Here is a 14,610-nt window from a genome sequence, read left to right on the forward strand (position 1 = left end):
TTTTCAAAATTTCAAACAGGCTTCAAGAAAAACGAGGTAATCATGAATTCTGGGACACTCTGTATAAATGTATCAAGACACGGTACCCTATTTAATATTAAATGTTCATCGACACCTTGTTACAATGTACTGACAGACCTAATTACCCACGCTTATAATATTCGTGAACTATGTACTCTGGCTGGGGGACTTTAAACAGGGAGTAGACCAGCTCAGTCCCGCCACACAACACTCCCTTCCCGCCCTGCCTCGCTGCACGCTGCTTAATTAGTGACTAACGCTGTCACTTGGGGGGGAGTACTGTCGCGCTCACAACAGCTGCTCCCAGGTGTTGGCTAAAAGTGCAAAGGGCATCCACTCGTAAAATTTGTAGCCAAAACCAAATGTCAGCGTCAGCCCAAAGCTATCACCCTAGTTAGAGCTGATTAAGAGGCTGACGATAAACGCCGATCCCGTCTGTACACGGGAAGAGGCGAAGAAGAAGATCATATTCGTGAACTATACTATAGGTAACTCATTCGTATAAACCTAACCCAACTTTTAGGCCCGTTTGCTCCTACACCTAAGTCTGAGGGTACAACATACAGGGTAGGTGTAGAATTTCTTATAAGGGAACCTTCAGGGCCCCCATATCAAATGAGAAAACTTCTTTGACGTATTGAACAAACCGTTTGAGAGTTTCAAGAAACAAAACCAGACACACATGCATACTACACACAAACTAAATAATAAATCGAGCTAGGTTTGGACTAGTACACATACAAGTATAAAGGTAGATATCACATTTTTTTTATATATAAATAGAACCTTTAAAATACAAATACATAGTTTATTTGTTACAAAAAAATACATCATTAATCATTATTATAAATACTATTTTCTAAACTGTACCAAGTGTACCAACCATGGACTCTCAATCTAATATATAAAAATGAATGTGAAATTTTCGATGGTCAGTTTTTAGTGCCAAAACACGTTTTGAGGTCTCTAGAGCCTAAATCCAAAGTTTCAGCCATTGGTCCGTGTGTTTGTCTGTCTGTAAACAAAATATCTCGAGAAGGGTAAGAGCTAGAGACTTGTAATTTGGTATGTAGCTGTGAAATGTGACAAGGATGCGACAGAAAACATTTGGTTAAGACCGGTGCAACGCTTGGCGGCATTTTACCGCTTTTTGGCGGTTTTCGCTGTAGTTTAACAATATCTAGGGAACGGTATGAGCTAGAGATTTGAAATTTGAACTATGAAACTTTGTCAACTTATTGCTTGCACTCCCGTGAAGGTTATAGGCTATTTTTCGGTTCGTTTTTGTTAAGCTACGCCGAGCACGGTGGGTAAGCGGCAAGTTCTTATAAAAAAATTCACGTTTTTTGACATAAATGACCTCAGATCTTGAAATTTGTCGCGACGACCTATGAAGTCAAAGCGAGAAAGTTTTAGATAACACTTCAGCCTTTAATTTAAGACAGGTTTCAGAAAATTCGACCAATTCAAAATGGCGGAACATTGAAAACAAATCTGAAATAGCGTATTGCTCCGGTAGACCTGTTTTTGTCCTCTTTTCACAAGAAAACGGCTTGACAGATGTTAATGAAATTTTTGTGTGTGTGTATGATGGGTGTGTGTGGGATGGATGGGTGTGTGTGGGATGGATGGGTGTGTGTGTTTGTGGGATGGGTGTGTGTGTGTGTGGGATGGGTGTGGTGTGTGGGATGGGTGTGGTGTGTGTGTTGGGTCTGTGGTGTGTGATTGTGTGTGGTGTGATGGGTGTGTGTGGTGTGATGGGTGTGTGGTGTGATGTGTGTGTGCGTGTGTGTGTGGTGTGATGGATGTGTGTGTGATGAATGTGTGGTGTGTGGTGATGGGTGTGTGTAATGGATGTGTGATGTGTGTGTGTGGGGGGAAGCAACGCGACGGGTTCGCCGTAGTTACAAATAAATATGTAAAACACTGAAAGTAAAGTTTTAAAACAAGGAAAGAGGAGATGAAAGATGTATGTAACACATGACATGATTATGAAAAACCCAGTACGTTGTACCCTGAAACTTTGTCAACTTATTGCTTGCACTCCCGTGAAGGTTATAGGCTATTTTCCGGTTCGTTTTTGTTAAGCTACGCCGAGCACGGTTGTTGTTGTAGCGGCTTTAGCTTTCGCCGAATGGCGATAGCAGAATAAAGAACGGTGGGTGATTGTGGTGTGATGGGTGTGTGTAATAAATGCCGTAGTTACAAATAAATATGTAAAACACTGAAAGTAAAGTTTTAAAACAAGAAAAGAGGAGATGAAAGATGTATGTAACACATGACATGATTATGAAAAACCCAGTACGTTGTACCTAAGCGTATTATATTGTAATACACAAATGATGGAGGATAATTGTATTGGTATTATAGCATGAACAACAACTGATTCATTCACTGTGAAAACAAGAAAAGAGGAGATGAAAGATGTATGTAACACATGACATGATTATGAAAAACCCAGTACGTTGTACCTAAGCGTATTATATTATAATTGTATTGGTATTATAGCATGAACAACTGATTCATTCACTGTGTTAGGACAACACATTTCACAATATCACTGATCTTCTCAATGCTCTATGTCTTTACATATATTTAATAAGTTATATTAATGCTACTCTACAAGTGACAAAAATAATAATAGCTAGAACTGGAACCTAGGCAAATTATCCAGTGATAACAAGAATAGTTGTACTGAGATAATATAATGAACATTACAATACTAACAGCCTATGATACAAACATAGCGTAATCATGCAAACAACACAAATAGTTCTTTATTTTCTTCTTCGATATTTTCATTGGGTTCAACAAGCCTCGTTCGCTTGGAGGGTAACCTACCTGCTTTGTGAGCGCTAGGCCGTGGGATCGATTCCCGCCCGACTCGATCCTATACAGTTTAAATTCGTTCTTGGAACGGTTGGTTTTGTGTGTCCTGTTTTTTTCTCTTCGTTATCAAGACGGTACTTACTGAAGCTACCCTCATACAGATAGAGTAGATACTTCTACGAGTAGTACGAGTTTTCGGGAAAACTTGATAGGTATTTAATTTGAACATTTTTAATTTTTGACCGGATGGCAAATTCCATGACTTTTCTAGGCTTTCTTTGAATTTTCACGATTTTCCATGACTTTTCCAGTTTTTCCAGGTCGCGTATAAACCCTGTAGTATGTAAATGAATAGGGATTTAATGTTGCTAAATAGAATTGAATACTAGAGAGCACATCCTTTATACACGTTGTACCCGTTGGCACTTATAATCAGAGGAAAATGAAGGTGATCTGATAAAGAACGCACGTCAAAAGCTACCTGAAACACAAAATAAATCAAAATTATTTAATTGTACACTTATGTCTAGCTGGGGCACGTTAAACAGGGAGTAGACCTCATCATCAATCAATCAATCAGTAGACCAGCTGTCTAGCTGGGGAACCTTAAACAGGGAGCATACCAGCCTGAATTTCCCTCAAATGTCAGCCCAAAGCAATCATTCTAGAGCTGATTGAGAGACTGACGAAAAAAACGCCGACCCCATCTGAACACGGGAAAAAGAAGATTTAACTATACACTTGAGGATTCAAAGTTCCAACAAAGAGAAGTATTAAGAACGTGTAGCAGATAAGTAGTTGTTTTACCACGTGTCATGTATATTATTAAATGTTTCCCGAAATTTCAATATTTGTGCAGTGTTATCAGTCTGCGGATGGTTCAATTGTTCATCGTGTGAATAAAGATAGAATTGCTATGATGATAGCCAACCTCCGAGATGGTGAATGCACTTGAAGATGAAGAAGAAAAAGAAGAAGGTAAAAAGGAAGGAGGAAGAGGAGGAAGAAGAAGAAGAAGAAGTATTATCATTAAAATTTCGAGGGACAATAAAACAAATCCCATTTTTTTTCTTACTTCAATGAGATGGTGAATGCACTTGAAGATGAAGAAGAAAAAGAAGAAGGTAAAAAGGAAGGAGGAAGAAGAAGAAGAAGAAGAAGAAGAAGAAGAAGAAGAAGAAGAAGTATTATCATTAAAATTTCGAGGGACAATAAAACAAATTCTTTAGGTGTTTATCCCAAAGAAGAAGAAGAAGAAGAAGAAGTATTATCATTAAAATTTCGAGGGACAATAAAACAAATTCTTTAGGTGTTTATCCCATTTTTTTTCTTACTTCAATATAGGGAAAAACAGTGGCGACTTTCCTCATCTCATAATAATTGAAAACATGATAATGCAGCTTGTATCTTCCGCACTGGAACGTCTCTATGTCGGGGACAAAGTCCGAGGCACGACCTCCGGCATTGGTAATGGTCTCACTCACGAAACGCCATCTGTACACAACATAGATATAGATACACACTGTTCTAAACAAAAGCTCACTAAATCCTTATACTTAACTTGACGTATTGCAGATGGTGAATGCACTTGAAGATGAAGAAGAAAAAGAAGAAGGTAAAAAGGAAGGAGGAAGAAGAAGAAGAAGAAGAAGAAGAAGAAGTATTATCATTAAAATTTCGAGGGACAATAAAACAAATTGTTTAGGGGTTTATCCCATTTTTTTTTCTTACTTCAATATAGGGAAAAACAGTGGCGACTTTCCTCATCTCATAATAATTGAACATTTGTTTTTCTCAGTCGTGATTTGGTTGCACTGGACAAGTAACCAATGAATTCGCGAAATATCCAAGCAATTGAAGGCACGACCTCCGGCATTGGTAATGGTCTCACTCACGAAACGCCATCTGTACACAACATAGATATAGATACACACTGTTCTAAACAATAGCTCACTAAATTCTTATACTTAACTTGACGTATTGTTTTTTCATCGAAAACAACATCCAGGGCCGAGTGGGTACCACACGAGGCTTGCATGTCGAAGGTAACGGGTTCGATTCCCGGCGGCGTCGAAGTTTTTGTCGGTTCTGTGCTTGGAGTTCGGTGTGAACTCAGCCTCGTGAGACAACGGAGTAGCTACTTTAATCGAGAAGCAACCAGCATTACTAGAGTAAAAAGCGTACTATGGGCATGAATACCCTTAAAAGTTGTGATGAAGCTCTCTGCTTTACCACAAAAAGAATTCAAACACAAAGGAATTGTTCCGATCGCACACTACGATTAATTCAAAGGAGCTTTACTCCCTTATCAGATCTGCACACCTTGCTTGTTTAAAGCTTTGCTACTTATAATGTAAGGCGCCTTGCGCATTAAAATCAACCGTTGCTTCCTCTCGTTCAAGGCATATCAAACCCTTGACTGTAAGACCGAAAGCGCAATTGGAACAAATACCTACAAAGGATTTTTTTTAGTGCGCTACCAACCAATGAGACCGAGTGCCTCACGCCCTCCTGTTTTATAACTTACCTGCCATTCACCAACTTGTACAGCGTGATTTCTAGATTACTAACAGGGAGACCTGCATGTGAGTCTATCACATGAGTAGATATTAGACCTCCTGGTATTGAGGATGTAGTTGGCGATTTTTCCTTGGAAAACTAGAAGGGACAACAAGTGAAAAATATACGCTTTATTGAAAATATTTTACAATGGGATATCAAGAAAGCGGAATGAATGCACGTAGAAATTTACGAAAGTAAACATCTCCCATAGATGTAGAACAAATAGATACGCAACTCCCCATGCCCTGCATTGTTTATATCTGAGGCAACCTCCTGATGAGTCACGTGATCGCATGAGTGGGTCACGTGATCGCATGAGTGGCAAGAAATCCAAAGTCCCATAAGACGCAATGTAATTTTCTCACTTTTCTTTCATTGATTTCGGAGAAACGAGGGATTTTCAAGAGAACTTCTATTAACCATTCGATTCAGTGGGTCTTTCTGAACAAACCCTTGGGTTTTTTTCCCTCATAAAATCAGTCGTTTCTGAGATATGATGAAATTTGGGAGACACCTTTTCGCTAGTTTTTGACCGCGAGAATTTAAATTTGTATTACGTGATAAATGATAAGACTGATAAAACTCAAGACAAGTCACTGAATACTGGTCAGGGTTGATATGTATTAACTTATTGTACTCAAGGCATTGCAGTTTGAGATCTGGCAGAGGTTTATACCATTAGATCCTTAATAAAATAACCTCCAAAACCCAAGTTACCTACTGACAATAGAACTTATTAGGGTCAGTGAGGAGTTATTTGAACTACCTACATAATTTATAGAGGTAGATTGGTAAGAGATTACATTCAACAATTCAACATACCAACAGTGCAAGACCAAGTCAAATCCTTGCAGAAAATTGTTTTAGGGATCAAACCCCAACATAATATTAGTAAATATATTGCTTGTTTACCTAGTAGTGTGTACTTGTGACACTTTTAAGCCACTTATTAGGGTCAGTGAGGAGTTATTTGAACTACCTACATAATTTATAGAGGTAGATTGGTAAGAGATTACATTCAACAATTCAACATACCTACTGATACCTACCAACAGTGCAAGACCAAGTCAAATCATTGCAGAAAATTGTTTTAGGGATCAAACCCCAACATAATAATAGTAAATATTGCTTGTTTACCTAGTATAGTGTGTACTTGTGACACTTAAGCCACTTTGTTTGACCATGCATCATTCTCAACCTATTTTTTCACCAACTATTACTTATTAACATAGTAATAATGCCTTCTCACTTTTTACCACCTGGTAGGTACCTATCTTATAATCCTACATCAAAATTTGGTAAATTGCTCAATTGCTGTAGTAGGTACCTTACTCGTAGTTGTTTTAAGCTGAAAAGAAAGAGTATCAAAGTAAAAAAAAAAAAAAATGTATGTAGGTATTGTATTATATTAACATTTTATTATTAACATGGATCTTAATGATTGAAAATTGACATTTAAATCTTATGTAATGAGGATCATTATATTAACATTACTAAGTACCTATTACCTACATCTAGATAAGAGCATGGAAGTGGCTAGGTTAAAACAAAAATAAAAAAGTATACTGATTCTTGGACCAGAAGGACATACCTAGAAATTTAACTTTCACATCTTTTACAATCCAAAGGCCAAAGCTTAAAATGTTTATAGTTTGAAATAGAATAGAATATGCCTACTTTATCCTGCTTGCATGAGACTAAAACGTCCCTAAACAAAACGTCCCTAAACAACATCAACTGCAGTCTAAACAATGTCTCATGTACATATTTTATAGGTTGATTAACATAATACCTACCTACATAACATTTACAACAGAAGAAAAAGAGGTTGGGATAAGAAAGAAAAAAGTAATAATTATAAATCAAGGGAAGACGGGAAAAATAGGTCAATTGGGACCATGGCAGTGACTGAGAAGTTGCCATACATTGTACATAATGTATGCTTGACGATCTCTGCAAAAGATTACATCAAAAGATTGACTATCCACAAAACAGTCGACATGGGTTTTGACTTTTGGTTTGTAAAAAAAAAAGTTCGGTCAAAATAGTACTAGAATGTGAATGTGGTTGTTATGTTTCCAATCTGTTATTGTTGTAAATCTAGAAATATACATATATGTAGGTAATAGGTATCGATTTTTCTTTTCTTTCATTTTTAGAAAAGTTAGCAGCCTAGTATGTTGTGTGATGTGTCTTTTATGATTTCCAATACGTAAAGAAGAAGAGTAAGCAGGAACTCCCCCTATCTTCCAAGTTATGATTCCGTGCTGTCTAATAGGAAAGTTCTATGCAATCCAAGCTATCACGAAAGGTTCACATTATCCTCACAGCACTGGCAATAAAACAGTCATTCCCATTTCATTTAAGTTGCCAAAACTGTAGTTTAAAATAGGTCAAAAAATTAAATTAAATAAGTAAATAAAATACATAATAATTATATTCATAAAATGAAAATTTTAGAGTTTCAAAGAGGTTAATATCACTGGTTCAAGAAGAGAATCATCTTCCCATACATATGTCTCCTTGATGTGATATTAATGGCTTCTGTTTCCTTTTTGGCCAATGCATAAAACCTAATTTTGTAGTACATTTTACAAACTAATTTGATCAACTCTATTTTATGACATCTAAAATCACTTACATCACTACATTTTTCAAAAATATTTTCAAGGGAAAGTTCATTTTTAACAATTATAATACATTTATTCATCAAACCTACTTGAGCAAGATTATTTCTCTGCAAACAATAGTCTACATGGGCAAGTTTTTCTCTTTGAAGAGCCTGAAACAGTACTTGTTCAGCAGTTTGCACTGTTTTAAAAACATCATTGGACACATGCACCAGCCCTCCAAGATCTCTTAGATGGACCAGCTGAGTGTGTTCCTCAGAGCTCCTGTTTTCCTTCTCAAGAATAAGACTTGACTTGCAATCCAGACAATGAATATTTTTAATAATCTTGCGAACTACAAAACCACAAATGTAATACAGAATGTTGTCTTTTAATAAGACATTAACCTCTGTTGACTGGTATTCATGGAAGAAACACTGATAATATTCGTCCATTATCTGCTCTTCGTCTTCCTCTTCCTCGACATCATCCAAATTTTCATTTCGCTTCTTCCACCTAATATCAAAAATACTGCCAACAGGGTCACTGTCTGAGAAAAGACTGTTTCCTAATGCAGAAGCAGAAATTTCATTTTTCAACAAAATCTGCCTGATAGCCCATCTGAACTGCTGCACATTAGGATTATTATTGAAACCATGTCTTTGTCTTATTCTAGAAAAAAAAGTTTCAATATGGTCTTGGGAAAACTTGTATGTTAGTATGTATTTAAAATGACCAGCATCAAGTAAGGATTTGGAGATAGCCAAGATGGACTTTACAGCAGCACCAAATCCAATGACAAATGTTTTTCTGTTTGATTCGTAAAGAGGAGTATTATCAATAGTGGTTAGACTGTACAAATACTTCACAATACCCATCATTTCTCCACCCACCTTTTCATAATTAGACAAGGTTATGGCTGCCTTAGGTCTTTCCTCATTAACAAAAGGGTTCCTGCTGTTCAAAAAATCAAACAATTTATCTACCTGTTTAATGAATTTAACAGTCTCTTCTGTACCCTGAAAACCAGCAATTGCTTCCTGATCTAAGTACTCTAATGCAGTAGCAATAGAGTTGCTGAGGGTTTGAGCTGCCAACTTTACCTTCATCTTGTTCATGTTCCATTCAACATGGGCTCGTGACAGTTTGTTGGCAAACTTTAAACCAACTGAGGTTTGTAACTCATGCAACTTCAATATGTATGACCAATCAATTATACCCGTTGGTGATTTGATCTTACCCAGAGTGGCCAAACAATTCCTAGCCAATTTGAGCATATGACACGGGTCTGGAATAGCAAACATTTTTTGTTCACTAAAAGTAAATTCAGTCTTCAGCTCATCAAATTGGCCATAGAAGTTGCATCCGAGAGAATTTAATGTAGCAATGTTGGTTGAAGTACCATCAAATGTGACTCCATGGACTTTCAAACCAGCTTGCTTTGACAAATGAACTGTAAGTTTGATCAAACTAGCCTGTACATGTGCACTGGTTTTATTTTGTAAAAAATAAGCTATTGGCCACTTCCATTTTTCTTTCAATCCTACCAACATAAAGACCAATGCCTCCGTTGCTGGGACATCATGGCCTTCAATTTGGGCATCCCCAAAATCACAATAGCCCAAAAACTTCTGGTCACTCTGGCTCCAGATGATCTGTTTTCTGATGGACATGCCATCAATCACCAAGTTGCAGTCCTTGGACTCCTCTGGCAGTTGTTTCAGTCTTTCAAATACATTTGTAAGAAATCCTGGCTTCACATCCACATTGGATATCCATTTGGAGATTGCAGACGGACTCGGAAGTTTTAGCACAGGTCTGCAAAGAAAAACACACGATACAAAATTAATTATCAATACAGTACCGGGATTTCACAGTGCCTGAGGATGTAAGTTTGACAAAGCATTTAAATTCATTGACATTAGCTGTTCGGAACCTACTGTTGAACCTCTGGTAACTATGCAGAAGTCATGTCCGTGGAAAAGAAAAGCTCCTTTTTGTATTTAACTTTACTCTATAATAACTTAATAACACTAATCACTGCTCTAATTGTGAAAACTCCTTCTTGCATTTAACCTAACCCTATAATAACACTGGTCACTGCTTTTTTGTGCCAGTTCCTTTGGTAGCAATATTCCACGGACGTGACTTCTGCACAAGTACCAAACCTCCTGCCTAATTTTCGGTTCCAATCAATGGATTGCCTGATATTTACATCATGTTCCTAGGCAACCAAGTTGTTTAGTGTTTCCCAAAACAACACAAGCAATACAGTACAAGACATACACTTAGTAGACTTGGACTTTGTTCATTAGTTTTGATGAGGGAAATAAAATAAATAAATGTTATTTTTTTGTTATTTTGTCACAACTTAGCACAGCAGCATTCTTTTTCTTAATCCATTTTTCCTAAAATGCTCTCAATATACTACTTGTCAAGCTCATTCATCTTACATGACAATGAATGTCTTTATGAGACCAAGTGGGTCCAAACACATCCAAACTGGGGTGACAAATTATTGCCCCCACCTGGATTCGAACCCAAGCCTATTTTTATTCAACCTTCCTTTCTAATTAAAAGTTTTCTAAAAAAAAAAAAAAAATCTTACCTGCAAAACCTGTAGGCTTGGGGTGAATTGTAGTAGAGGGTCAAGGCAAATTTCTTTAGTTCCTGTGAGTACCTTTGACCTCCTCTCACAACTTTTGCATTCCGATGCACATTGGAGAATATCTCCTTACTAATCCCGGAAAACTCACTGAGAATTAAATTTTCTAGGTCATCCCCAGCAAGGCCTTTTTTCTTCAATGATTTGGTCAATTCCTTTAGATTTTTGATTTTTTTAGTTTTTCTTTTTACATTTTGTTTCAATGTTTTTATTTTTCTTGCATAAAATAATTGTTTACGCTTTAAAATGGCACATTTCTTGTTTAAGGCACTTATGTTTTTCATGGTTAAATCAGTTTGCACATTTTGATCATTGGTGGTTAAACTTTCAATGCCCAATTCTTCCACTACAACATCCTCAACATCACTTACATCTTCCAACATGTCTCTTCCAGTTTCCAATGCAGATGGAAGTGGGTCAGTTGATGTTGAGGGCATTGGTTCTTCAGGTCTTGAGTGCCTGGGCAAGCTTCGCCTATCCTTTTTAGTGGGGATTTGATAATATGATGGAAATGCTGGGAATACAGATGGTACTGCATCTGGTTTTAAAGCAGGTTTGTAGCCCTCCCCTGGTATTTGATGAAAATCAGTAGGAAGGAAATGTTTCTGGCATAGAACAGAATATTTAGAGGGTTCAAACCCCTTCCTCCGAGTAGCTACCACCCATTGTTTTCTTCTCTTTTCATCTTTTGGGAACCTGAAACCATAAAGATATGAAGAACACATTACCACTGGCCTGGCTACACAAATACACCACCAGGCTAGCTGGAGGTTCAAAAGGGATTATCATACTTTAAAGGAAAAGCTCAGAACCTCATGATGGTTGACTGTAGTTCAGGACAGGGCAAGTAATCTTGAAAGGGATTATCATACTTTAAAGGAAAAGCTCAGAACCTCATGATGGTTGACTGTAGTTCAGGACAGGGCAAGTAATCTTGGCTAGAGTGCTAGAGACCATCAAGCCCCCTCGGAAAAGTTTTGATGTTTCTCCCAAACCTTGCATGAATACCTATAGAGCTAGGTGTTTCTATATTTAAAATTGCCTACACAAGCAAGCTACCTGAAATAAGTACAAATGTACCAAAGTATTCTTGGTTACAAGTGTAGGAAATAAGTTCAAGAAGAGATTCATACAAGCAAGTTCTACACCTTATTGAATGACACACTAACACTAGGTACTGTCTTTTTGGAATAAGATATAGTAGTTCAAAGTTCAAACAATATAGGTGATTAGACTGTTCTTCAACTGTAAGTAAGGGTGTATAAAAGTGGACTTTTTGTCTTTAACTACTTATTGAATGACACACTAACACTAGGTACTGTCTTTTTGGAATAAGATATAGTAGTTCAAAGTTCAAACAATATAGGTGATTAGACTGCTCTTCAACTGTAAGTAAGGGTGTATAAAAGTGGACTTTTTGTCTTTAACTTAACTAGCTTATCTGTTTAGAATAAAGTTCACCCTGGGCGGGAATCGAACCCGCGATCTACAGCACTACCTTCCTAGGTAATCGTAGAGGGTACATGGAGGCTTCTACGATGGTGAGGGTACCTACTGCAACAACGGAGCTCTTGTAAACGCGAAATTGAAAATTAGAATAAAGTTCGCCCTGGGCGAGAATCAAACCCCCGATCTAGCGCTTACAAGTCTGACGCGCCCCTCCAAGCAAACTTAAGTTGGAATTATATTGTACAGAAGGTATTCCCACTACAGCACCTGCCTCGGTGGTGTAGTGGTCAAGGCGCTCGCCTGGTAAACAGGAGGACGTGGGTTCAATCCCAGATGAGGTATGGAATTTTATCCTCAATATAATTTGAGTATTTGAGAATTTGAGAATTTGACCACAGTAATAGTAGTAGCCTCTACTGCTGGAGTAAAGGGACTTTCCAGTCCTATGCGAGCAGTATAAACAAGCACTATTAGGCAATTTTTTTTTTTTTTTTTTCAACATATTACTCTTTATTTATGGTACATATACAATTTATACATATACATAGATAACAATGTTTATACATAGAGACATATACATAGAGAACAAAATATACATAAAAGATGTTTAGTTACCTATGTAAAAAAATTATAAACTGAGTTATACTGAGATATTGTTTCCCCTTATTGGGGATGTGTTATATCTCAGTTAAATGTTGTAAAAATATATATTTTTTGCAGTTTTCTGCAGTATTTAATTTTGTATTAATAATCCTTATTATTTCCCCGTATTTATCTATTTACAGTCTATATTGTTTGAGTTTATATTAATTTATTTATTCTTATTTAGGTATCGTACCTACTTGTTCCCTTTTTATTATTATTTACAAATTTTCGTTTATAAATTGTGTATGATGTTTATCCCTCATCCAGATTTTAATCAAACGTTTGAGTCTTACAATGTTATTTTCATTTAGTATTTCATTCGTCAGAATATTGCATAGCTTTTTACCGAGAAAACAGAAATGCCTCTTGTATAAAGACTTATTTACCTTCTCAGTCCTAATAAGTCCTGTGTGTCTTGTCTGTCGTGTAGTTGTCTGAGTAAGTGTCCAGTCAGTAAAGTACTTGCATGAGTAAATGGTTATTTTGTAAATATAAAGGTCCTGTAAGTTAGGTACATCTAGTATTTGGTATAGGTCGTCAGTGTGAAATAGTCGAGGTTTCTTCAGTATAATCCTAAGTAAAATGTTTTGCGTCCGTTTAAGTCTGTTTATTGTGTTTTGGTATGCACCACCCCATGATGCAATACAATATTGTAGGAGAGATTGTGCAAGAGCATAATTATTGTACATATGTCCCCCCCCCCCCTGGGAGCTGGGAAAATTGGTGTAATACGTCAGTAAAACCGTTAAAATAAACTGGTAATACTGGTATAATTTATTGGCTTGAGATAGTGTAAAGGCAGTGTTTTCAACCGCCAGTACACTCGATGGTAAAACACTAGTTGTACCCTCATTTTACACTGCTTTTCCACTTGGGTATAAAACACGTATACGGGGATAAAAATGGGTGTTCGGGGCGGACATAGCCCGTCTACAACCGGTGTTTTATAAGTGTTTAAGGAGGTTATCTAATCGTTATCCCGCGGTGTTTTTCTCAAATTGCTGCTCTATTACACTGGTTTTACACTCAAAATGTTTAAGGGGATATTTATTACAGCCTTTCCGGGCGAAGAAGTTCTTTGTGGAACAGGTGAGGCGGGTGGCCAGTTATGGGGGGGAAAAAAATGAATATCCTGTTCCTGTAGGCAATGTAATTTAAATGAGTGATTTTTTTCCGAACGACAAATAATGGGAACAGGCCCCTCAAAAACGGCTTCACTATTTTTAAACGAACGAATGCGTCCACTCCACAGCCTTCTAGCCTCCTTGTTTGGGAACCCCTGCGTACAACAACTTTTTTCGGTGCACATTGCAAAAAGTTGCTGCTCAATTTTCTTATACGTTGCTCGCTTCTCTCATGTAATTTCAGACATTTTTTTTATTTTTGTATTTTTAAACGAACGAATGCGTCCACTCCACAGCCTTCTAGCCTCCTTGTTTGGGAACCCCTGCGTACAACAACTTTTTTCGGTGCAAAAAGTTGCTGCTCAATTTTCTTATTCGTTGCTCGCTTCTCTCATGTAATTTCAGACATTTTTTTTTATTTTTGAAAAAAAAAAGAAAATTCATCTTTTTTCCTGAATCTTTGACTTTTCCGATAGTTTCGATTTTCCCACACTCTACATTTTATTGAATAGCTAATCCATTACTTTCTACTTAAACACCAGAAATTACAGTTGAGCTATCAAAATTCTGTGTACCTACCCCATTCACTCTTGACACACAAGTTGGTCAACTTTACCCCCACTTTTCATCAGACAATTTCACTCAAATATTTGTGTGTAAAAAGTGTTAAAAAGTGATAAGAAATCCGTTCAGAAATAGTGCTAGA

The 14,610-nt window shown here is 37.0% G+C and overlaps 1 long non-coding RNA gene and 1 other non-coding gene across 2 annotated transcripts; both read right to left on the bottom strand.

Annotated features, from left to right (window-relative positions):
* Positions 1-2,432: 2,432 nt before the first annotated feature.
* On the bottom strand, positions 2,433-4,634 carry LOC103509269. The gene is made up of 2 exons (XR_003391534.1): positions 4,582-4,634; positions 2,433-3,331 (listed from the first exon to the last, which is right to left on the bottom strand). It is a non-coding gene; the product is annotated as an uncharacterized LOC103509269 (transcript).
* An 84-nt stretch (positions 4,635-4,718) lies between these two features.
* Positions 4,719-6,290, bottom strand: LOC113467465. The gene is made up of 2 exons (XR_003391535.1): positions 5,378-6,290; positions 4,719-4,755 (listed from the first exon to the last, which is right to left on the bottom strand). It is a non-coding gene; the product is annotated as an uncharacterized LOC113467465 (long non-coding RNA).
* Between the last annotated feature and the right edge of the window lie 8,320 nt (positions 6,291-14,610).

The sequence above is a fragment of the Diaphorina citri genome, unplaced genomic scaffold, assembly GCF_000475195.1.
Source record: "Diaphorina citri unplaced genomic scaffold, Diaci psyllid genome assembly version 1.1 scaffold480, whole genome shotgun sequence".
Taxonomy (NCBI): Eukaryota; Metazoa; Arthropoda; class Insecta; order Hemiptera; family Psyllidae; genus Diaphorina; species Diaphorina citri.